Source organism: Polypterus senegalus, chromosome 3 (assembly GCF_016835505.1).
Source record: "Polypterus senegalus isolate Bchr_013 chromosome 3, ASM1683550v1, whole genome shotgun sequence".
Classification (NCBI taxonomy): Eukaryota; Metazoa; Chordata; class Cladistia; order Polypteriformes; family Polypteridae; genus Polypterus; species Polypterus senegalus.
In genome coordinates this window covers 236,598,896-236,625,087 of record NC_053156.1, presented here as the reverse complement: position 1 = coordinate 236,625,087, position 26,192 = coordinate 236,598,896, and the positions used below count along the sequence as shown (strand labels likewise).

Below are 26,192 nucleotides of genomic sequence, written 5' to 3'. Positions count from 1 at the left end.
GTGACTTGTCTTTTTCATTTTTTCATTGTTTTTCACAAAGACAAGTGAGATATAAATTATATGAAATTTTCAAAAACTATTTTCTCCTTATATTCTATATGAAAGACATATACTTTGAAAGTATGACAAAAGCTTAAAAGTTTTAAAGTAATTCTTCAGTGATCTGTCTGTTTTAATAGCTCCTTATGGTTACAAAGTATTCACATCATCCTTATGATTGAGTTTTTATTATTCTGCAAATGTTAGTTTGTCTGCTATAACTATCTTGTAAACTACATGGTCTATGCATGTAGGCTGTTACTGTAACAAAAAAAATAATTTTAGTACTACTTAGCAGAATGATAAATAATGATAAAAAATAATTAATAATTGTCGTCAAATTCCGGCTGCTCCCGTTAGGGGTTGCCACAGCCAATCATTTTTTTCCATATCTTCCTGTCTTCTGCAGCTTGCTCTGTTATATCCACCACCTTCATGTCCTCTCTCAGCACATCTATAAATGTTCTCTTACGCCGTCCTCTTTTCCTCTTTGCCTGGTAGCTCTATCTTTAACATCCTTTTTTCTAATATACCCAACATCTCTTCTCTACACATGTCCAAACCAATCCAATTTTGCCCTTCTGACTTTGTCTCCAAACCTTCTAACCTTTGTTGACCCTCTAATGTACCCATTCCTAATCCTGTCCATCCTCGTCACACCCAATGCAAATATACGTAGCATCTTTAACTCTGCTACCTCCAGTTCAGTCTCCTGCTTTATGGTCAGTGCCACCATCTCCAACCCATATAGCATAGCTGGTCTCACTACTGTCCTGTAGACCTTCGCTTTCACTCTTGCTGATACCTGTCTGTCATAAATTACTCCTGACAATCTTCTCAACCCATTCCACCCTGCCTGCACTATCTTTTTCACCTCTCTTCCATAATCCCTGTTACTCTGTACTGTTGATTTCAAGTATTTAAACTCATCCACCTTCGTCAACTCTACTCCCTGCATCCTCACTATTCTACTGACCTCCCTCTCATTTACCCATATCCTGTACAACTCTTATGTACTTCTCTGCCACTCCCGACTTCCTCATACAATGCCACAGCTCCTCTTGAGGCACCCTGTCATACGCTTTCTCCAGGTCCACAAAGACGCAATGTAACTCCTTTTGGCCTCCTCTATACTTCTCCATCAACACCCTCAGAGCAAACATCTCATCTTTGGTACTCTTCCCAGGCATTAAACCATAATACTTTACAATAATCATCACCTCCCTTCTTAACCTAGCTTCTACTACTCTTTCCCATAACTATATGCTGTGGCTCATCAATTTTATCCCCCTGTAGTTACTACAGCTCTGCCCATCCCCCTTATTCTTAAAAATCGGTACCAGTACACTTCTCCACTCCTCAGGCATCCTCTCAATTTCCAAGATAAAAAATCATTAATAATAAAATCATTAAAAGTGACTAAGTTTGATGTTTTGTGTGTGGATTAGCACATACAGCCAAGAATTTCATTATACTCAGTACATGACAGTAATGATCTTATATTCCATAAATTAAACCATGGGTTTTCAGCATCAGTTAAACTGAACCTAGAATTATTTTCTTAAACAAAATATAATTCTTACAAAGTTATCTTTTACCTTGTAATGCCATTTTGTTTAATAATAGCCAACATTTTGAACACCTGTTGCTAAGACATAGTGTTGGGTTATTAGGGGACATGTTGAAATGACAGTATATAAACCTGTGTTACAGAGTTCCCATTTGTCCAACAGATTGACAGTGATGACACATCATTTTGATCTCTTGGTTCTGAACCTTGCTTGTGTGACTGAGTGAACGGTCCGAAGATACCAAAGAAAGATCGGGCAGTCCTGTTTAATTAAGTATGAAAATAAAATAACTGGGCCCTTTGCACTTCAACTACAAAAGCTTTTTGCAGCCAAAAGGTATGGTGCTTGAGTGGGAACCACTGAGATCCAGGTCCAAAATGAACGGCTCCTTCCTTAGACCACCCATTTTAATGGTGTCCCGGGTGAAAGGGGTGGAGCCTTCTTCTGACATTGTGGATGGGGCTAGGCACCATCTGTGAAATTCTTTTTGGAACTGCAGTGGAGAGAAACAAAATGATTAGTGAAAGCGTACCTCTTGTTCCAAGGTGGTATTGCTTGCCTTCTCAGAGCGTGGAAGGTGGTCTCCAGACATGCATGTGTGACTCTTGGCTTTGACTAATTTTTTTTTTTTCGAGCCCTGCACTCTGCAATTCCTTCCACTCCTTTGAAACAGTGACAGAACAAATATTAAGTATGCAACAAATTATTTATTAAGGGCTGTGCTGATTTCAAAACATGAAGGAAAATCCAACACCACATGCCCATTTATTCTTTTTTAGTGCATTATAAAGTTTAATGTTATTTTTAAAAATGCCTGTTTTACATGTAACTGAGGGATGATTAATAATCAGCTGTCATCACTGTCAGATAACAAATAAACATTAGAAGTTGCATTTAAACTCTTCAATGCTTCATATAATTCAAAATGATATGTTTGAAAATACATCTACAGGTAGTCCCCAGGTTATGGACATCTGACCAACGACTTACGAATGGGGCCTCAGCTGCGATGCATGTACCTCAGTAACTGCCGCGCCATCATCTTCGGCCTGGGGATGCTGCAAGCGGTGGCTGGACAGAGGCTGGAGGGAGGCGATTTCACTGCTCGCGTAGTATAGTGTCCCTAGGGCAGCTCCCAGTGGCAAGCGGTGACCGGTGGTCCATAGTCACTGGGGCCACAGCTGTTGCTTGTGTGTAGGACAGAGGCTTGATGGGGCGGTTCGCTGCACGTCCACTACGCCGCCATAGCTTCTGCTCCTGACTGGTTGCAGGCTGGACGGAGCAGAGGGGGGCATTTCACTGCCCGCCCACCACACACGGCTGCCCTGTTTGTTCTTGGTGGGCAGCTGGTAATGCTGCAAGCGGTGACCCGGTTGTGGCTGAACGGAGGCCATTGAGGGTGAACAGGGCGGCGGGGGGTAGCATTGTAGTGTGCCTCGGGTGGCTGCCTGTTGATTGGGGGCGGTGGTTGGCGATTCACTACCTGCTTTTGGCCGCACCGTATTCGTTCTTGGTGGGCAGACACTGCAGGCAGCATACTGTAGTGGAGGTAACTGTATGGTGGGTGTGTGGTGAACCGCCCCTTGCCACCCCCATTCATTCTCAATAGCAAGCCTGCTTGTACTGTTATGAACATAGCAGAAAGTTGTCTCTTGTCAGTACTTTAGACGTGTTGACGACGTGCTGTGATATCTGTACAGTGCTGTGCTCATCTTAACCTTTTGACTTCACCCTTCAAGAATGTCTCTGAAACACAAGTCTGATGCAATTGCTGGTGATACAGTAAAAAAGAAAAACCATCACCGTTCAAATTAAAGTAGAAATAATAAAAAGGTCAGAGAGAGGTGAAACTCCATCATTCATTGGCAGAGCACTTGGTTACAGTCAGTCAACAATAGCATTTATTAAAATAATGTACCTGTTCTGACTTACATACAAATTCAACTTATATACAAACCTGCAGTCCCTATCTCGTACGTAACCCGTGGACTGCCTGTATCTGAAAGCTGTTGGAGAAAAATCAGGCCAGTGTGGGAAATAGCAGCAATAAAGTATAGTGCGGCTTAAACAAGTTTATTACAGTGCAGGCAATGAATATAAAATAGGCATGGAGTATCAAGACAAGCAATGATAAATGTTATAATGAGCTTATACTGTGTGGTTCAGCTTATATTGGACCAGGTACTGTTGTAGTCCTTTCTGGAAAAACTGATTATTATTACATTAACCAGCTTCTTAATCTCTTAACCTCCTTGGCATTTAACCCCAAGCATGACTGGGGCTTGGAATTTTAAGTATGGTTAAGTCTGAGTCAAATTTGGGGTGATGTGTAACGCTCCAGTATATATTGTGTTACGTGAATATGCATAGGGGGCAGCTGAAGGGCCCTAGTGACTGCAGTTCTACCACTGCTCCAGGGGTTAGCACTGAGTCCTAATGTCTCTCTCTCTTCCTATCTCGGTAGACTGATAAATTGAAGGCTAGAACACCTCTTATGTCACTTCTGGTGTTCATACACCCAGCCCTGCCTCTTCCTGTCAGAAGGGCCCAAAACTGGAAGCTCCAACATCTTGGGACAGTCTATAGAGATGGCCCCAGAATAATTGCATGTTTTTGGTTTTTTTTTTAATTTTGCTGCTTACAATTATACAGGGTGACAGTCTTGGCACTCCAACTGTTTATCGTTGTCCTTGCCTTCTTTTACAATTGTTAGACCAATTTAATCTCGGAACAGTATTCTATTGTCATCTAGTGTATAAATTAATATCATGGTGCAAAAAATCATATTTCTATGTATTCTGTCACTTTATGGTAACTCATTAATATTCATGAGTGGGGCTGAGCCTTCGACCTAAAGTACAATAGCAAAAGAAATGCTTCAAAGCCAGTTTTACAGCAAACTGAAACTTAACCATTGCTCGAATCGAGTGATAATGATGACAGAATCGTCATCAGACGTTGACACAGACAGTGAAACTAAGAACTGCTGGGCACATCATGATCTGCCTAGTTTTAGTGATATCCACGTTTGTTGTCAGCTACATACTATTACTGACTGATCCTTCACCTCCTTCTTGCCCATTTACAAGTAAACCCAGTCTAAACATAAACATATTTGTTGATCATGATTTTCTGGACTATTTACAATTTGTTGATGATGATTTGTTGAAGAAAACAGTTATTGAAATAAAGCACTATGCTGACCAGTGTTTGAAAAGTCACAGTAAACCATTTGCTTGTCACAGTCGCTGGGAGAATATTGCTGCAGATGACTTGTGGGTGTTTTTCAGTCTACTGAAATGGCAGGGCATCGTGGGTAAACCAGTCCAGAGATGCTACTGTTCCTCAAACAGGTTGTTACATACACCTATTTTCAGCAAAGTTATAATTGTCATTTTTCACTCATTATGAAATACCTGTATTTCACTAATAATGATGATTGTGATGAAGCCATTCACTAATAATGATGATTGTTATGAAGCCAATCACCCATGACCGAATTGTTGTAATTGCGGGATATTTAGCAGCCAATCATCAAAAATATACAAAAGGTGTATGTTCCCAAATGTGACATAAGTACTAACAAACGTCTCATGGGTTACAAGAGAGGGCTGTTGTGTCCCGGATACAATGCATCACACCCTAATGGGCATGATTCGGCATCAAGTTTTACATGCCATCTGAAGCAAGCTCTGGATGCACCTGAAATCCGATACTTCACACTGGTAGAGGGACCAAGGTGGATGGCAGAAACAGTCAATACTATGTTGCTTCATCCTCTGTGCTGTCAGTGGTGAACACCTTACTTGACTGTTTAATGATGGAGAGTTTATGTACCTCACCTAAACTGCTTGAAATTTTACTTCAAAGGACAGCTGATGCATTTGGCACTGAAAAAACACACAACCACCATGACATGCCTGATGACTCTAGTCACATGAACATGTCAAACTGCAACTGTATCTGTGTCTAAAAGGTAAAATGATTGGAATCAAACGAAAGGACAAGATGGATGTCAGCCTATTAAGCAGTGGTCACAATGCAGCAACTGTCAAGGTTCATATTAGGATAAATGTGGAAGTCACTATGCCTTGAACTGTATTAAGCTTCAATAACACAATGGGCATTGTCGATTGTGCAAGTCAGGCACTAACATTCTATCCTATCATGCACAAACAGCAGAACAAATATTACAAAAATGTCTTTCAACATCTACTCAAACTGTGTCTATGTGCACCAGTGGCTGTTTCAAAACGTATAACCTGAAGCATGAATACTAAATCTGCAGCAGTGGACATTAGAAATAGCATTCTTACTGTGATTATGTTGACATTTTGGTATTTACATGTTTCTGTTACAGCTAATAACAGTTTTCGTTGTTCAAAAAAATGCAACATTTTTGGCTCATTGTTTCCATGTATAAACCTAATGCTAAAGAGGCTACTCATTAAAGATGGCCATTTAGTTCTATCAAAATCAATAACTACAGATTGTTTTAACTTTCCATAAATTCACAAAGCCAGTCCAAGTTATACTAAGTACTGTATCTTTTATTGCAAGCAAGCAAGGTGTTCTCACTCTGCATTCAGTGTTCATGTTTGGTTTAAACAATTTTAATATACTCATTCTATCACATTGACACCTATTGCTGCCACTGAGGATCCTGAACAAAAGAGTAGTGAAAAACACAATAACTTTTTATTTTAATGCATATAGGTTTTTTTATGTATACGGTAGCGAGAGAGATGATGTATGGAAATAACAATAATAAGAAGAAAGGTACAAGTCATTTGAAATGGGCACCAACTTTGTAATACAAAAACTATGAAGGTATGCATACTAAATTTTAAAATGCAGCCCAAAAGAATTCCAAAGATTTGTATAAGCGGGAGACACATTGGAGTAGTGTTTAGTGCTGCCTCCTCACACCTCCAGCACCCTGGGTTCAATTCCCATGCACTGGCTGTGTGGGGTATTCATGCTTCTTGGATCTTTATGGATTTTACTCGGGGTGCACTGCCTCGCCTCTCATATCCCAAAGACATGTGTGTTTGCTTCATTGGTGACTGTGGGTGTGTTAGGGCCCTTTGGTGAGATATTTACAGCTTCTGGATGGCCTGTCGCTCTGACGTCATATGTGATGAAGACCATGGAGCGGCTGCTGCTTCACCATCTGAGGCCACAGGTCCGCTACGCCCTCAAGCCTCTGCAGTTCACATATCAGGAGAAGGTGGGAGCGTAGGATGCTATCATCTACTGTATATGCTACACCGATCCCTCTCCCACTTGGACAGAGGCAGCGGTGCTGTAAGAATTATGTTTCTGGACTTCTTTAGTGCCTTTAACACCATCCAACCTCTGCTCCTTAGGGACAAGATGACAGAGATGGGAGTAGATTTATACCTGGTGGCATGGATCGTGGACTATCTTACAGACAGACCTCAGTATGTGCATCTCGGGAACTGCAGGTCTGACATTGTGGTCGCAGCACAGGAGCGCCGCAGGGGACTATACTTTCTCCGGTCCTGTTCAGCCTGTGTACATCGGACTTCCAATACAACTCGGAGTTCTACCACGTGCAAAAGTTCACTGATGACACTGCTATAGTGGGCTGCATCAGGACTGCACAGGAGGAGGAGTATAGTAAGCTAATCAAGGACTTTGTTAAATCGTGCAACTCAAACCACTTACAGCTGAACACCAACAAGACCTAGGAGCTGGTGGTGGATTTTAGGAGACCCAGGCCCCTCCTGGACCCCGTGATTATCAGAGGTGACTGTGTGCAGAGGGTGCAGACCTATAAATACCTGGGGGTGCAGCTGGATGATAAAATGAACTGGACTGCCAATACTGATGCTATGTGCAAGAGAGGACAGAGCCGACTATACTTCCTTAGAAGACTGGCGTCCTTCAACATCTGCAATAAGATGCTGCAGATGTTCTATCAGACGGTTGTGGCGAGCGCCCTCTTCTACGTGGTGGTGTGCTGGGGAGGCAGCATAAAGAAGAAGGATGCCTCACGCCTGGACAAACTGGTGAGGAAGGCAGGCTCTATTGTAGACACGGAGCTTGACAGTTTGACATCCATAGCAGAGCGATGGGCGCTGAGCAGGCTCCTGTCAATCATGGAAAATCCACTGCATCCACTGAACAGGATCATCACCAGATAGAGGAGCAGCTTCAGCGACAGACTGCTGTCACCGTCCTGCTCCACTGACAGACTGAGGAGATCGGTTCTCCCCCACACTATGTGACTCTTCAATTCCACCCGGGGGAGTAAACGTTAAAAGTTAACATTATATAAAGTTATTGTCTGTTTTACCTGCATTTTTATTACTCTTTAATTTAATATTGTTTTTTATCAGTATGTTGCTGCTGTAGTATGTGAATTTCCCCTTGGGATTAATAAAGTATCTATCTATCTATCTATCTATCTATCTATTGGGACAATGTAGCTGTTAGCTAGCCACAAAAATTTCGACAGACTGATCGCGTAGTTCTCAGTTTTAAAAGTGTTTTTTTCTTTGTATGGTGAAGAGCTGAATGCACCCTTTCACATGTCTTAGAAAGTAGATGGATGAGTTTAATGCATGAAAGGAATTATTTTGCAAGTATTCTTAAATTTACAACAGTTCCCCCATATGTAAGATTTGTATTTCATTTTTTGTTTTATTATGAACAAATTTCACCATGCAAGAATTTGCCAGACATGCAGCAAAATAAAACATGCAGATTAGATATAACACATTCAAAATCAATATGCGTCCATTCTGACCCTGCATTTTGCACTGTACAGTCATGGTGAGTAGGAGACTGTCTCAAGAGCATCAAGCACAAAGCTGGAGCCAACCCAGGAAGGAACAGCAGTTTATTTCATGGCAAACATATGGACACACACACTGACTCACTGTAAGCCGGTTTAGAATAAACGGTTAGCCCAACATACAATTCTGTGGAATGTTGTACAAAACCAGAGTACTGAGTAAAAACCTACACCACAAGAAAAGAAAGTATTACCTCCACGAAAACAGGGAGCAGACCAAGAAGGCAGCAGCTCAGGCAAACTCCAGTGACAGAAATAATTTTGCATCACACTGTTAGAAACAGGTATGACATGGTGACACAGTGATTGAAGCCAATGTACTGGGACAGACCTGGCACCTGGTCACTGCCTGTATGGAATCTGAAGCTTCGTCCTGTGTTTGTGTTGGGGTTTCTTCCATTTAGATACAAAATCTTTGACTTATGATCATGGAATTGCATTAAAAGTTATGTTTTTTTACTTGCTTTATTATTTTTAATTCACTTTCTGGAGTTTAGTTTTTATCACCAAGGTGTAATGTTTCATTAACTTAATATACCTTTTTAATATTTTCTTCATTAAGCATTATCAATTTTAGAGAATGTTCCTACACTTTCTGAGCTGTGCTGGACAGTTCAACATATGTTTTCTGTTTTGCAAAGTTAAGAAAGTCAGTGTTCTCTCCCACCATAAATATTACTATTTCTTCCTTGGAAGATTGAATTATTGCATTGAATTTTTAATGCATTTCACAGACGCATTTGTAGCCTCGCTTATACTGTATATATGTAAGCACTCCAGCCACTGGGAAGAGAAATGATACCATAGCCCAGCAATCCTTAAAAGGTAAAACACAGTTTATTGAGTCCAGCAAACCAATACAGTAATATCCTATGAGACTTCACTTGTAACATTCAGTTATCTAGTAATTTGAAGTTTTAAAATGTCTACTTCGCAAGTTGCTCTTTCTTTTACCAGCTGTCTGCGGGCTTCATCCCACTGGATGCAAATATTACATCCTCCAAATAGCAGAGTTCCTCCTTTATCCGCAGCAGGATATGAACTGAAGTTTTCCCTCCTGGCAATTAATTTTAAAGGTCTGTCAGGGGTCACAGACCAGCTTTGGGGCATCCAGGGTTCTTCGAAGAGAAAGCCAATGCAGATCTTTTAAGCCAGGTAGCAGCACTGCTTATGACTTCCCAACAGTGAAAACAGACAGAGGAGTTTTTGTTTAATTGTTTTAGTAAACTAGCATATTATACAGGACACGGTGTCATGATGGCTTTGTGGTTAGCACTGGTGGCTTCTTGTGTTCACGTAGGTTTTCTTCTGTTACTCTGTTTTCATTACATGTATTTATTTGAATGTTACTTTAGTTGGCCCAGGATGATGGAGTCTGACCTGCAATGGAGAAAGCAGGTCCAAAAGTGCAGGAATAAATATGCTTTATATCGAGCAGCTTATTTTAGGTGAAAATGTTTTCTCTTAAATTTTTTTTCTTTCATTATAATAATTTGATTTTCTTTATGCATTTTCAACAATATTAAATATAATCATGATGTTCTGAAGATAAATGCCATATTTATAACCGAGATACTCTCAGCTCAACCCATGAAGCAAAAATTGTGCTGAAAGATGTGGGATGTAAGATAGAAGTGGAATAGAAGACCTCATCTACCAGTTAGTGTACTTGGCCATTTTGATATAAATACCATCCTCTTAGAGTTTGCCTTTATTTTATGAGCTAGTATAACAACTAATTGAGCTAAATAAAAAAATATGGATATAAATAAAATCAATGTGATAAGTGCAAAGTGTAGCATTTAGCATTGAGATGCAAGTATCCACTTAAATGGTAGAATCATTGTTGCAATCGTTTGATACAAAAATATGCAAGATACTTGCATACAAAACTTTTTCTTTTCATTGATTAAAACTATATGAAAATTAAGATAAGCAACAAATGACTTCCTTCTGAAACATCACTCTCTCAGTAGGCAACAGAGAGATCATGGTGACGAAGATGTCCTTATCTGAACTTAATGACATTAACCTGAAACACATACAACATTAATAACTCACGACATTTGAGTAGGTAGCAGAGACACAGCCATTTGAGTAATGTAGCCTGCCCTCATCATTCTGACTGGAAGACTTTCAGGAAGCACAAGGAAGTGTTTTAAAATCAGGCAGCTCATTCAAAAATTAACTTTTAAAAGTTCTGAAATAATAACTAGGAAAACTAAGTAGATTCAGCAGCTATTATTTATGCAAGATCAAAATTTATCTTCTAATACAAAATAAATATGACATTATTTGACTTCTCTTTAGAGGTGACCAGCCATGCTTCCTTAATGATTTCAAAATTCACTTAAAATGGTAAAGCAAACATCCATTTAAAAAAAGTATTAGTTCTTTAGCTCTTAAAATGCAACAGAAAAAAATACTGATTTAAAATTAATTAAAAATATGAGCGGTATATTCTGCGATGGCAGCTGATGTTGTTGTTATAAGCTAGAGTCTTGAAATGGAATGCTGTCAACAAATTATGAAAATACTAACATCATTCCTCTCTGATAGACAAGATTATAGTGATCCTTCTTTTTAAAACGCAATACATTCTTCCAATGAAAAATGTTTTTAAAATTAATAAATGACTTTAACGGGAGTCTAATTTTTAATCAAGTCATATTTTCAAATCACTGAATGAAAAATAACGAAATAGCACCATTTTTTCATTTTAGAATTGTCCGCCATATCCTTACTACATTTTCACTTTCAGATGTGTTAGTTGGCTCTTTAAAAAATAAATGATCCATTATATGTAGAAAAAACATTTCACACATATTTTCGAAGTCTTTCCTTGCTCAGACAGTCATATGTAACGTGGTATGAATTACCAACCAGGATGGTACACAGTATGGCACCTTTACAACTCAACCTGGCAGTATTTCAACAAACCTGTGGTGATGTCATTGTTTTGAAGATCCAAAGACAGCATAGTGGCACCACAAGTGTAATGCTACCCCTCTGTTCTTGGGCTTCAGGTCTGGGCTCGGGTACCATTTATGTAGAGTTCTTTAGACTTGACTTAGCTGAAAATGAATATTTTTGTCAAAACATATTTGGAAAAATCGATCATCAGAATTGGATTAACAGAGTTTGATGATGGTTTGATAGATAAATGTCAGAAAGAAGACTTGACCATAAATACACAAATGAACTTTATTGTTTGCATACATATTATTAAGTATTAGTAAGTATTCTGAAACACTCGTCCTTTAAAATGAATGTTTTAAAGAGTAAGAAATGTTTTAGCACTTCACAGGTAGCAAAAGAGCTCCATCTGGTTGACCATTTAAAATAAATGGTATGACTGTAACAGTTTTTATGTGTCTTTGTTTATAATGTGAAAAGTACCTGATGTGGTGACCATGTTTGTCACAAACAACTTGGTACCAGGTAGACCTGTTTTGTTGAAATTTTGAACACATTTTTCAAAGAAATTTGTCTGGAATTTTACTTTTCATTGAGATATCTTGAATAAAACACACTGTAGAAAGGTTTGAAATCTCAAAATCTCCCATTGATAAGCTTTGGTGAAATTTTATATTTGTATATCTTAAAACAGAGAATCATTCTTTGTTACAATTATGGATTAGTTTACTGTTTTAGATATTTTATATTTGTATATTTTTTCCTTCTAAAACAGCCACTTCTAGCTGTAAAACAGTGAAACACCTTCAAAGTCGTGTGTGTTGCAGTGGCTTTTGCTTGTTATGCTGCCTATAGAAATGGCCTTTATCTCTGTGCTGCATCTTGCACAAACCTCAATCACAGTAACTCACTTCTCTGCTCCTTGAAATCGTTTTGGGCAATATACATGATATTTGTGTGTATAAAGGTAAAAAAAATTCAAGCAACCTAGCTCATGCAGAAATTAATGAAAGACAACAAATTCCCTTACCATGGCCTGGTGACACCTTATGAATACAGTAAATAAACATGAACTCAGAACTTCTGTTACACTAAAAACAACTTCCTTGCTTCATTGTTTTCAGATCATAATGATTTAATATTTTTATGACACTACAATTAATTCACTTTTATGAACAGAATTTCTAGGCATAGCCAGGGCATTGAGGGGGTCCGGTTTGGTGGGCTCAGGATTGGGTCACTGCTTTTTGCAGATGATGTTGTCCTGTTTGCTTCATCAGGCCGTGATCTTCAGCTCTCTCTGGATCAGTTCACAGCTGAGTGTGAAGCGGGTGGGATGGGAATCAGCACCTCCGAATCTGAGAACATGGTCCTCAGCCGGAAAAGGGTGGAGTGCCCTCTCAGGGTTGGGAGCGAGATCCTGCCCCAAGTGGAGGAGTTCAAGTATCTCGGGGTCTTGTTCACGAGTGAGGGAAGAATGGAGCGTAAGATCGACAAGCAGATCAGTACGGCGTCCGCAATGATGTGGGCTCTGCATCGGTCTGTCGTGGTGAAAAAAGAGCTGAGCCATAAGGCAAAGCTCTCAATTTACCAGTCGATCTACGCTCCTACCCTCACCTATGGTCATGAGCTATGGGTAGTGACCGAAAGAACGAGATCGAGAATACAAGCGGCTGAAATGAGTTTCCTCCGCAGGGTGTCTGGGCTTTCCCTTAAAGATAGGGTGAGAAGCTCAGTCATCCGGGAGGGGTTCAGAGTAGGGCCGCTGCTCCTCCTCATCGAGAGGAGTCAGATGAGGTGGCTTGGGCATCTGATCAGAATTATTCCTGGATGCCTCCCTGGTGAGGTATTCTGGGCACGTCTAACTGGTAGGAGGCAGCGGGGAAAACCCAGGATACGCTGGAGGGACTATGTCTCTCGGCTGGCCTGGAAATACCACGGGATTCCCCCGGAATAGCTGGAAGAAGTGGCCGGGGAGGGGGAAGTCTGGGCATCTCTGCTCAAGCTGCTGCCCCCGTGACCCGATCTCGGATAAGCGGAAAAGGATGAATGGGTGGACGGATGGGTACAATTAATTGACAAAGTGTCTCATGGTTGAATGCAGCCAGTAATTTTAACTTTAAATATCTATCGGATATATCTTTGAAAAATTTGTTTAACAAATTTGACTTACAGTTAGCCCTAGAACCTCCATCAGTAGCATCATTAATGGATCTACTGGAACGATTTGCATACTGTAATGGATCTGGGTACGGACTTTTGCTGCACTAAGAGAAACCTACACCTGGTCACTATTCAGAGAATGAATGTTGTCGTGGTACACTGCTACAAGTACTTGGTGGTCCACAACACTGACAGCTTGGACTGGTCTAGGAACACAGAGAATCTATATAAGAAAAGGCACAGCAGATTCTTTTTTAGGAGACTGTATACCTTTGATTTGGGTAGCGAAACCTGCAATGACCAGTGTGAGTTTCAATGTTGTGATGTACTGGGCTGGTAACATCACTTCAACTCAGGCCCACTGAATCAACAAGCTTATCAAAAAGGCAGGCTTAGTTATGACACTCTGTGAACCCCGTAGAGGTCATAGTAAAGGTGAGAATTAAAACAAAACCGAGTGCCATTTTGAACCTTATGAACAATGCTTCACATCCTGTCAGTCAACGAATTATTTAGTAAAAGTGAGAAAGGAAACTCTACTGGGGACCCTTGATACCTACACACACCTTTATAATGCAATGCAGGAATTGCTGTCTTATATTGAACAAGTGATTTTTAAGTGTGTTCGCTTATAATATACAAAGTACATATTGCAATAGTCTGTCTATCTGCATGAAACAACTTGCCCCAGTGGAGCTTTTGATGAAATGTGGCACACTTATTCTTCAAAGAAATTTGTCAGGACTGTTTAGTTTTCATCGAGATATCTTGAACAGATCACGCTATACACAGTTTTAAAATTTCAAAATCACATTTTGAAAAGCACTGGTGAATTTGCAAGCTTTTCTATCTTAAAACACAGAAATGGTCCTGCAACTTCAAATTAGTATGCAGATTCAATTTTACCTCGACAGCTGATACATCTATTTAAATATTTAGTATTTTTTTCCCCTTTCTTCCTCCAATAGTCGCGTAGGAAATCTGATAGTCCAATTGAAGTCACTGTCACTGGCTGTTTGCGCATGTGCGGGATGGCAATGTTCCATTGGCAAGTTGAGATAGGCGTGCATGGGGAAACCTACACATCTTCGTTACACCGGTGGCTCAAACCTAAAAGAAGCAGTGCATCAGCATCTCACTCCACTGGATGCTTTAAGTTATAACAGTTAAGTTATATGATTTTCCTTAAAGTGAAAGCAGAGAAAACAAAAGGTTATTTAGATATGAATGTAGTGCCTTGTGGCATATAAGCCACTGTGCACAGAGCAAATAAACATTTACTTAGTAATTACCTTACACTAAACCAACTTCACAACTCTATTATGTGCAGTTTATAATGTTTCACTATTTTACTGCCAGTATAATTTACTGGGGTGACCAGACATCCAAATTTCAGGCTATACGACCCGATAAACAAAATGTTGTGGTTTTAACAGACTGCCCATCTAATAAAACACTGGTGTGCTGACACAAGCATCCTCACAAGATATTTAGGATATATTCATGAAACTCCAAGAAACTCAAATATCCATAACCTCTACCTCCATATAATATATGAATAATAATGTGGTCAAAATTCTGACAGGGATATCATCATTAATAATTTGAACAGCACCACCAGGATAACTAAGAAGCAGAAACAGACCGCACTGCCATGTAATTGTTCACACTTCAAGCACTGTGTGGGCTCCTGTGCATTCATTTATGAAAGTGCTTTATTCTGTGCCATGATCCCTCTCTGATGACCCCCTGAACTCAGTCCGTTGAGGGCTACAGTGCCTGCACTGTCCTGGAACGCACCTGAATGTTATGCCATGTGTACATTGTCTAACTCAGGCATGTCAAACTCACTACCATTGGTGGGCTGCTTCGACCGCCATACGTGCATCAGTGGGACGCACTGTAACAAATACTATTATACAAAGTTACTGTAGCTTTCTTTCCAATACTGAAAACTTTAAAAAATGTAACACTTAAAGTTTAAGGTTTAAAGAAAAGCAATTTATTTCCATACAATCTCCGTAAAACAGCGTAAATTAAAGTCTTAGCCTCTTAGCTAAGTCCTTATATTATTATATTATATTCATTGATTATATAGGAGTCTTACAGTGTGAGATTTATTTATTTTGTCCCGACACTTGGCATCTCTTGTTAGTAACCAGTTTTTCAATATCAGACTTGAAATCTTGTGCAGCTGCAACTTTTATGGGGGATGAAAGGTGCTCGGCAGTAAGTCTTGTGGGGTTTTGGTAGCTTTCATTAACGAAAACAATTGCTCACAAAGGTAAGTGCTTCCAAACATAGACAGTACTCTCAATGCCAATTTATGGATCTGCACATACGAGGGTGACAGGTAAGCATACAAGCCTGGCACACCAACTTCGTTGTATTTTGCCATCAGAATAGAGTCTGACTGCAGTTCAATCAAATCCATTTGGATATTCTCAGGCGCATTCTCAGCGTTGTAAGAGTATGGTGACGTAAACAGCACAAAGTCCTGTTCGTTGAACTGAAATCGCGAAAACGCTCACTGAATTCATTACTCAGTAATACATGTTGGAAAACAAATCCTCCAAAAATCAAATCTTACTTTACTAAGTTAATATTGTAAAATAAGCCAATATGTAAAAAGCCCCCTGACCTACACTAATTATACAAACTCAAAATCACAGAAATCCATTAATAAACTCACCACCTTTCGCGTCCACTTCTGATCTTCAGCTGTAGCCTGAACTAACTGTTCGTTACAATACTAGCACAAAATTACATAAAACTAGAGCAAAAAAACGTGAAAATATGCGAGATATTACTGCTCGTGATGGTCAGTTCTGCCCAGTGGCCAGTCTCAGTTGCCCAGCCAGTAGTGTAGCCCAGTGGTCCACAACCTTTTTGACACCAAAGACCGCTTTACTAGAAGCAGATTTTTCCAGGGATGGGTGGGTTTTTGGAGGTTGGAATTTGTGGGGTGATTATGGGAGGGTTTGTAGGGCAGTTTTATATACATTTCTATTATTATTAAGTTAAAGTAATAGAAATTATACAGCTTACCATAATGCAGAATCAGTGAGAGCATTGAGCTTGCTTTCCTTTAACCAGATGATCCCATTTGGGGAGGATGAAAGACAGTGACACGTGAAGTGTGTTGCTTATGTTCAGTCTACTCTGTAATCTCGTTTTGGTTGCTGTCACTGCAGAAAACGTGCATCACAAAGATAGGATGTTGGAAATTGAAGCAGCTTCAATAGCTTCTTTCGCGTTAGTTTAATCTTCTCCTATCTACAAGTTATGCTGACGAGAATTTTTCTCAGCATTTCCTTGTGATAATACACTTTCAGCGTGCGAATGATGCCCAAATCCAATGGCTGAACAATTGGGTGGGAGGAATTGAATGTGAACATTATCTGATTGTGGAAGCATGTTGTGGTCAGCACAGTTATCCTTTTCTTCTTCTTCATATTGTGAGGTTTCTGAACTCTTTTGGGATCTGGGATCCACCCCACCCAACGGGAACGACACGCTGAAGTGCGTCCTGAAGCGCTATTGCCACGTGTGAGATTGTCTGTCCGGGTCCCAAGAGAATTTAAAAACCTCATATTTTCTTGAATGAGTGCCGCATTAATAGGAATGTTTCTTGAACAAGCATCACTGCAACCACATAAAAACGGCTTTTTCGGGGTCTACAAATGCAGCAGTTCGCATACATTTGCAACCCGAGATTTTTCTTCTTTTTTGCATATAGCAAGTATGCCGTTTCTATAGAAGGGTGACAATGAGTTAAATTCCAATGGATGTTTTTCAAATGTTGACGAGCAATAAGGAAAAGGTATCACTTAAAACCACACAAAACAAAAACAGCAAAAAAACAGTACGAGGAATGTTCGAAGAAAGAACATTTTTTAACAGTGTTTCTGTTTGGGGATCGTTGTGCAAATGTCCACAACTGAGCTGTGACCACAGAACTAACTGCTCTGTGGATGATTCATTCAAGCATTTCACGGTCACTTCGTTGTAATGAAAGTATCTGCTGCTGAATGTACTTCGTAGTAATGAGATTTCTGTGGACTTGTGTCATATGGGGAAACTGTAGAAACATAAAAATACTTTGTTGTAATACTCTCTCACCGCGGTCTCTCCTCTCTCTGCGCCGCTGCAAAGCCCCGCCCACCGAGTGTTCTGAAAAGTGTCCTCAGTGAAGGAGGCAGCCTTTTTGCTGTAGCCCTTCACTGAGTGAGTCTCCGTTGCTGGCAGTTCTCTCGCGGCTCAGTAGTGGGCCGAGACCGCAACCTAGCACTTCAGTTGCGACTTCACAGCTGCAACTATATTAACTGATGACGTTTCCGGTACCGTAATGCCATGGGAAAACGTACTTTTGTCAGGAGACAGAAGTAAGAAAATTCAATAAGTAATGCTGAAGATGCAGAATGATTCAATCACAAACGATAATAATTATTTTGTACAAGTTTAGTGCTAACTAGGATCTGTCATGCGGGCCGCACAGATTTTTGTTGCGGGCCTCGTGTTTGACATGCCTGGTCTAACTTGTTTTTTACAGAGGCATATTAGGGCCACAGAGAAAAACAAAAATATGGACACAGTGAAGAAAAAAAATCTTTAATCTTGAAATGTCGAATTTAATCTTGTAGTTCTTGTAAATTTTAAATTTAATCTCAATATGTCAAGTTTATGTCATGATTAAAGACAAAATTTCTACTTTAATCTCGCAGTTTATTTTGCCTGTAAGAGCCATTTTCCTAGTTCTATAAATGTATGAATATTTATTAGACGATAATGCATACAATATGGGAGGTTCTTAAAACCCCCGTGAATAGAATTCATTTGGTATTTTCCTGTCATTTCTTAACAGTTATGAGTAAACAATGTTCTTTAGTAAGTGTTTTGCCTTACCTTGTGTAAGGTATAGAGGCATACGGTTTTTTAACCGTGTCCTTGAAAGAATTCTTTTTATGCTCGCGTTCATGCTTATGCACAGAACTGAGCTTGGCGCATATCTAAGTGCCAATGGCCTAAGGGTCTTTTGAGTGTAAAGTAACTCGTAAATTAAAAGATCTACGTTTTGAACCGTATGTTTAAAGCATACAGAAGAAGAAATAAATAACCTTTAAGTACAGAAGTAACCAAAGCTTCATAAGAAAAACTAAGTTTATAGAAGATACATTTTTCCCTTTTTTTGTCTTTATCCTTTGTGTGTAACTATTTTTCTTTTTATTCTTGTATGGATTATTTGCCTTTAACTTTCACTAAATATCTTTAAAACGAACTTTTGGACTGAGAGATTTCTTTGACACGCGTCTTACCCGTGCCTGACTTCACCTTACACAAAGCGGCTACACTAAAGTTAAAAAACCTGCCTGAAGTTTTGAAACCTGCTTAAGATCTGAACCTGCCTAGGACTGAAAGTTTAAAACTGCCTTGGATCATAAAAGAAAGCAAGCCTGCATTTTCAACACCATGGCATCTGAGTCCGGGAGCCATAGAACATTTCGAACCCCCATTGAAAGTAACAGTGGTGTGAGTGGAAGTTACAACGATCAGGATGTTTCAATGGAAGATCATCTTGATGATGACATAAAGCCGTCCTATTCATTAACATCTAAACTTCAATCTGAAATAGACTGCAAATACAAACAATTATCTAATACGATGAAGGCTCTGAAGGAATTAAAAAGAAATGAACTTAATTGCGAATCTATAAAATCGATCATCGAAAACTCGTTCCTTAACATGAGAATGGAATATAAAAGGTTAAGCGACAAACTCTTATCCCTCCAGAGTAACGAAGATATACGGAAAATGCTACAAAAGGACTTTGATGCTAAAATGGAAACTTTTCGCACATTTTCAGAAAATACGATAGAATGGGTTTTTGAAGTACGTCAAAATATAAGCCTCAACCAGCAGCCTGATTTTTCGGTTAGCCAATTCAAGGATTACAGAACGACGAATGACTTTCCTGACGTCTCGCCAGAAGATAGTGTCTCACAGGTTTCCATTCAAAGTAAAAGTCATATAAGTTCGGCGAATTCAGCTAAAGCCTCCCAAATCTCCGCAAAATCTAAACGTAGTACAAGTTCAGCCGGGACTTCTATGAGCGCCATCAGATCTCAAGAGGCAGCACACGCTGTGCTGTTGGCTAAAGCAGAAAACCAAAGAAAGCAACAGGCTCTAGATTTGGAAGAAGCTCAGCTAAAAGCTAAAAGAGATCAATTGGTTTTAGAGGCAGCTATTGCGGAATCAGAAGCGAAATTAAAAGCACTTAAAGGCAAACGCAGTCCTAATAGACTAAGCCAGAAACCAGATGTGAAATTTGAAAAGTCGTCAGATGCGAACAGTAACAACTTTACAAATGCGAATGAAAGTAAAAATAAACCTCAACAACAAAACGAAGCACCTCTTCAACAATCGCTTTATGAAAAACGCTACGATCAACAGAAAGAACAACAGAATAAGACACAAGCTCCTAATGTACCCCATAAAAAGATCCCAGTGTTTGAAGGCGATCCATTGACTTATATAAACTTTATAAGAGCATTTGATCGAATCATCGACCAAGAAGTGAGTGATCCTGATAGCAAACTAGGGTATTTGATACAATTCACCAAGGGTGAACCTAAAAATATAGCTATAAACAACTTATACTTACCGCCAGAAGAAGGATATAGAAATACCAGAAGAACGTTAGAAAAATTTTATGGAAACCACGCTCATATAGGAGATGCTTACATGATGAAAGTAAGGAAGTGGCCACACTTGAAATCAGGAGATATTGAAAGTTTAAAGACATACACCTCTTCATTGGTAATTGTAAAAGTGTTATGTCGGGCATAAAAGACGGACACGAATTGAAAACAATTTAAATATCCGCATTATGTCATCGAAGCTCCCCCAAGAACTACGAGAGCTCTGGCAAAATAAAGCAACAGAGATTGAAAGTAAAGAAAGAAGAAAACCAGGTCTAGCTGACTTATATAGCTTCTTGGAAGATCGAATCATAGCCTCCCTGCATCCAATGTATGGTGCTTGCTATACAAACTATACCTTCAAAAGAGAGAAAGAAAAGGCTGATTACGAAAAATATCCTGTGAAAGGCAGAACGAGAAAGGACAACTTGTCTCAAATTTTGCCACTACTGTTGAAAAGAAATTAAAAAGGAGACAACTGAGCGTGTACACAGTAAGCACTGTTTTTCTGTGACAAAAGCATGATCTTAATGACTGCAACGCAATTCAGAAATTAACTTATGAAGGTAAAATTGACTTTTGAAATCCAAAGGCTTATGCTTTAAATGTCTAAGACAAGGACATCTTAGCAAAGATTGTGAAGAAAAAATTAAATGCAGTATATGCTCTCATTTCCATCCAGCTATTTTGCATATAAATAAAGAAAAGAACTCCGATGATAAAGCTAAATCCATTAAAGAAGAGAGCTCTAAATCGAAACAGAAAAGCGCTTCTTCTACCAAAGCCCATAACTCGAAGAGTCATGCATGGCTACCGAGGTCGGAGATAGTGTCATAGCTGCGGTTCCAGTTAAACTTAAATCCAAAGGGAAAGAAAAATATATTGAAACATATGCTCTAATAGACCCATGTAGCTCAGCCACATTTTGCACAGAGAGCATTAGACAACAATTAAATCTTTCAGGAAGAAAATCGCTTATGTATCTCAATACTCTAGATAACCTAGAAAAACCTTTAAAATGTAAGATCTTAACAGAGTTACAAGTCAGTGGGATAGAAGAAAACACGTTTTATGATTTACCAGAGGTACGTACAGCAACTGTTATACCTGGTAATAAGGACAAAATTCCTACTCAAGAAGATATTTGAAATGGCCTTACCTTAAAGATGTATACCTACCCCAAATAAACGCAGAAGTAGGTTTAATAATAGGTACAAACTCTCAAACTCTTAGAGCCATGGGAAATCATACATAGCGAAGGAGATGGACCTTTGCAACAAGAACACCTCTAGGTTGGACTGTTATTTGTTATACAAAGAGACAGATAACAGAAGTGAAAAAGATGTTCAGTCAATTGTGTAACAATAAAGCAAGTAGAACAAATGTTACTCAAGCAATACAATATAGACTTTCCAGAACGACTGTGAAGAAAAAGAGGAAATGTCACAGGAAGACATTAAATTCATGCGCATAGCCTCAGATACTGCAAGTCTAGTGAACGGACATTATTGCATTAATCTGCCCTTTAAAGATGAAACACTTAAGGTACCAAACAATCGTTGTATTGCAAAACAACGTGCTATAGGACTTAAAAGGAAACTTACAAGGTTCCCGACGTTTCATGAAGATTATAAAGCGTTCATGAAAGACATTTTAGACAAAGGTTATGCCATAAAGGTACCCACTGAACAGCAGCCCCTCGAAAATGAAAAAATATGGTACATCCCTCATCATGGAGTGTATCATCCAAAGAAAAACAAAATAAGAGTGGTATTTGATTGTACAGCCACCTATCAAGGTTTTTCTCTAAATGAACAGTTGTTGAAAGGACCTGATTTAACTAATACACTCATCGGTGTTCTTACAAGATTCAGAGAGGAACCAATCGCTCTCATGGCGGACATTAAATCAATGTTCTATCAAGTGAAAGTACCAGAAAAGACATGGATCTTCTTCGTTTTCTGTGGTGGCCCGAAGGTAATCTAAACAATGAACTTGAGGAATACAAAATGACAGTGCATCTTTTGGTGCTACTTCGCCCAGTTGTGCCTCTTATGCCTTAAGAAGAACAGCAGAGGATGCAAGGGACACAGCTCCGAAGGAAGCAGTTAACACTGTGTTAAATAATTTCTATGTCGATGATTGTTTAAAGTCAGTTGCTACTGAAGAACAAGCCATAAAATTGGCCAAAGATCTTAAAGCCCTTTGCTTAAAGGGAGGATTTTATCTTACAAAATGGATAAGTAATAGCAGAGCAGTTTTGCTGTCAATCCCTGAAGAAGACAGGGCAAAAGATCAAAAAGACTTGGACTTAAGCCATGATCTGTTACCAGTTGAAAGAGCCTTGGGTGTTCAATGGTGCACACAGACTGACAGTTTCAAGTTCCAGGTAAAGCTGCAAGATAAGCCTGCTACAAGACGTGGCATTCTGTCAGTGGTCAGTTCAATATATGACCCACTTGGATTTCTAGCGCCAGTCATACTGCCTGCCAAGCTTATTCTAAGAGAACTGTGTAAAGAAAAATATGCTTGGGATCAAGAAGTGGAAGCTAAGTACGTTCTGCAATGGAAAAAATGGATGGACGATTTGCAGCTACTTGTGGATTTTAATGTAGTCAGGTGCTTTAAACCGCCTGGATTTGGTCAAATAATGACCGCACAAATGCATCATTTTGGGATGCTTCAGAAAACGGGTATGGCACTGTTTCCTACCTCTTTTTGACTAACAAAGAAAATGAGAGACATTGTTCATTTCTAATGGGGAAATCAAGAGTGGCACCACTAAAATCTGTCACTATACCAAGGTTGGAACTTACAGCAGCAGTGATAGCAGTCAAAATGGACAAAATGTTAAAACGTGAACTGCAGATTCCCCTGCAAGAGTCGATCTTTTGGACTGACAGCACCACAGTACTAAGGTACATCGCAAATGAAAGTACACGCTACAAAACCTTGCCAACAGAATCGCAGTGATAAGAGAGCACACACAACCCTCGCAATGGAGGTACGTCGCATCTGCGCAAAATCCTGCGGATCAGGCATCAAGAGGTTTGACAATAGAAAGCTTCATCAAACGTAAGACGTGGATACAAAGCCCGAATTTCCTACTACAGCCAGAGGACGAATGGCCTGAGAGACCGGATGAGGTGGACTTGTCTACTAGCGACGATCCGGAAATCAAAAGGTGTGTAGCAAATTTTGCATGTGTAGAAGAAAAACTGAACCGGTAAAAGAATTATAGAGTACTACTCAGAATGGTACAAATTAAAGAAAACAGTAGCTTGGTTTCTTAAGTTTAAAGAAGTGCTAATACGCTTGAAAGAAGAGAGAAAGGCAATTCAATATACAGTTAGCCAATCTGGACATAGCCCAGAAAACAAAAGACACTGATCGCGAAACATATGAAAGAATACAAATCAACAATGAGACTAAAGCCTCTGTCTCTAGATGACTTGTCTAAAGCAGAAAATGAGCTTATTCGACTAAGTCAAGTACAAGCTTACCTAGAAGAAGTTAAAGCACTAAGTAAAAATAGGCCTGTAAAGAAAAGCAGTAAAATCATTAAACTGGATCCAGTCCTGCAAGAAGGAATATTAAGAGTCGGAGGAAGACTCAGCAAATCAGCTATGCCAAAGGAAGCTAAGCATCCTGCAATAGTTCATAAAAACTCGCATATCGCTACACTCTTAATCAGACACCTTCACCAAGAACACAGACACTGTGGACGTAATTATTTGCTAGCAGAACTACGTCAAAAATACTGGATACCTCAGGCAAACGCAGCCATCAGAAAAATAATTTGAAATGCACTACGTGCAGAAGATACAATGCAAAGCTGGTGAGCAAAAAATGGCAGATTTGCCAGAAGATCGCCTAGCACCCAACAAAAAGCCTTTCACTAATGTTGGAGTCGATTATTTTGGACCCTTTTTTGTCAAAAGAGGACGAAGCTTAGTCAAAAGGTATGGAGTAATTTTCACCTGTTTAACAACTAGAGCTGCACATTGAGATTGCACACAATTTAGACACGGATTCCTGTATCCAAGCGATTCTCAGATTTAAGAGTAGAAGGGGCGGGTTAAAATCATGCGCTCAGATAATGGAACAAATTTTGTTGGAGCAGAAAGAGAGCTACGAGAAGCCACAAAAATTTGGAGCACGAAAAATCAGCAAAGAAATGATGCGAAGAGAAATCAAATGGATTTTAACCCACCGTCAGCCTCTCATCAAGGCGGAGTTTGGGAAAGACAAATCAGAAGTATAAGAAAGATTTTAAATTCGACACTAAACCAACAAACACTCGATGATCAAAATCTTCACACACTGATGTGCGAAGTGGAATCAATACTAAATAATAGACCCCTTACAGAGACATCTAACGACCCTAACGATCTGGAACCGCTCACACCCAATCATCTATTGTTATTGGACACTGAACCCGATATGCCACCTGAACTAGTTTCAAAACGAATCATATTCAAGAAGACGCTGGAAACAAATTCAATACATGGCAGATTTGTTTTGGAAAAGATGGACTAAAGAGTATTTGCCAATACTTCAGGAACGCCAAAATGGCTTACACCAAAAGAAACCTTGAACAAGGAGACATCGTTCTAATTGTGGATAAAGCTACACCTCGCAATTCATGGGTAATGGGTCGAGTCACCAAGACAATGCCAGATGCCAAAGGTGCCGTCAGAAGAGTTTGCGTGCAAACTAAGAACAGTATACTGGACAGACCCGTGAGCAAACTGTGCCTGATCCAGGAGGCTTCAAACAATGATTAAAATGACTCATTCTCTTTTTGCATGCCTAATTTTAAAGCTTTTTAAATTTAGTGCTTGTGTTTATATATTAGAGTTTAAGCTAGAAAGTTTCCTAAGCTTAATATTTGTGTTTTTATAGTAGAAACTAAGTTAAGCTTCTTAAGGTTTGTTTTAAGTTTGGTAAAGTAATGAAGGCTCTTATTAAGTAAAGTTAAGTAATTGATTTCTGCCCTAGCATAAACAATTAGGGGCCGGAAGTGTAAGAGCCATTTTCCTAGTTCTATAAAATGTATGAATATTTATTAGATGATAATGCATAAAATATGGGAGGTTCTTAAAACCCCCGTGAATAGAATTGAGTTGGTATTTTCCTGTCATTTCTTAACAGTTATGAGTAAACAATGTTCTTTAGTAAGTGTTTTGCCTTACCTTGTGTAAGGTATAGAGGCATACGGTTTTTTAACCGTGTCCTTGAAAGAATTCTTTTTATGCTCGCGTTCATGCTTATGCACAGAACTGAGCTTGGCGCATATCTAAGTGCCAATGGCCTAAGGGTCTTTTGAGTGTAAAGTAACTCGTAAATTAAAAGATCTACGTTTTGAACCGTATGTTTAAAGCATACAGAAGAAGAAATAAATAACCTTTAAGTACAGAAGTAACCAAAGCTTCATAAGAAAAACTAAGTTTATAGAAGATACATTTTTCCCTTTTTTTGTCTTTATCCTTTGTGTGTAACTATTTTTCTTTTTATTCTTGTATGGATTATTTGCCTTTAACTTTCACTAAATATCTTTAAAACGAACTTTTGGACTGAGAGATTTCTTTGACACGCGTCTTACCCGTGCCTGACTTCACCTTACACAAAGCGGCTACATTGCCATTAATGTAGAATGTTGTAAAATTTATTTTAAAATGGATTTTTGCTTTACTAGAGTTGCTCAAACTCCATCACAATTAAATAGCATATTAAATGCTTCTTATCCTAAGAGTTTTCCCTGACCAGTCATTAATCGCCTCATGCTTCTTAAATGGGCTTCCTCTTGCACTGAGAGGAGCTGCAGGCAGCGATTGCCACACAGAGTACATTAACATCATGATATTACAGCTCTCTGAACATTTAAATTATTAAGATTTATACTTGATATCATTTTCATGATGAAATGCATTAAAGCATGTATATTACATTTTACAGATAAATTGTTTACTTTATTTAAAT

General features: G+C 39.1%; 1 protein-coding gene across 2 annotated transcripts in view; it reads left to right on the top strand.

Annotated features, from left to right (window-relative positions):
• smyd3 (SET and MYND domain containing 3) overlaps window positions 1-26,192 on the top strand; it is a 1,145,948-nt gene that overhangs the window by 713,589 nt on the left and 406,167 nt on the right. The window contains exon 1 of one of the 2 annotated variants that reach the window (XM_039748801.1): window positions 23,169-23,394. The exons of the other annotated variant lie outside the window; for it this stretch is intronic. The gene's annotated coding sequence lies outside the window, so the exon portion shown is untranslated. Of the gene's footprint in view, window positions 1-23,168; window positions 23,395-26,192 lie in introns of those variants that run through there. 2 annotated transcript variants of the gene reach the window in all.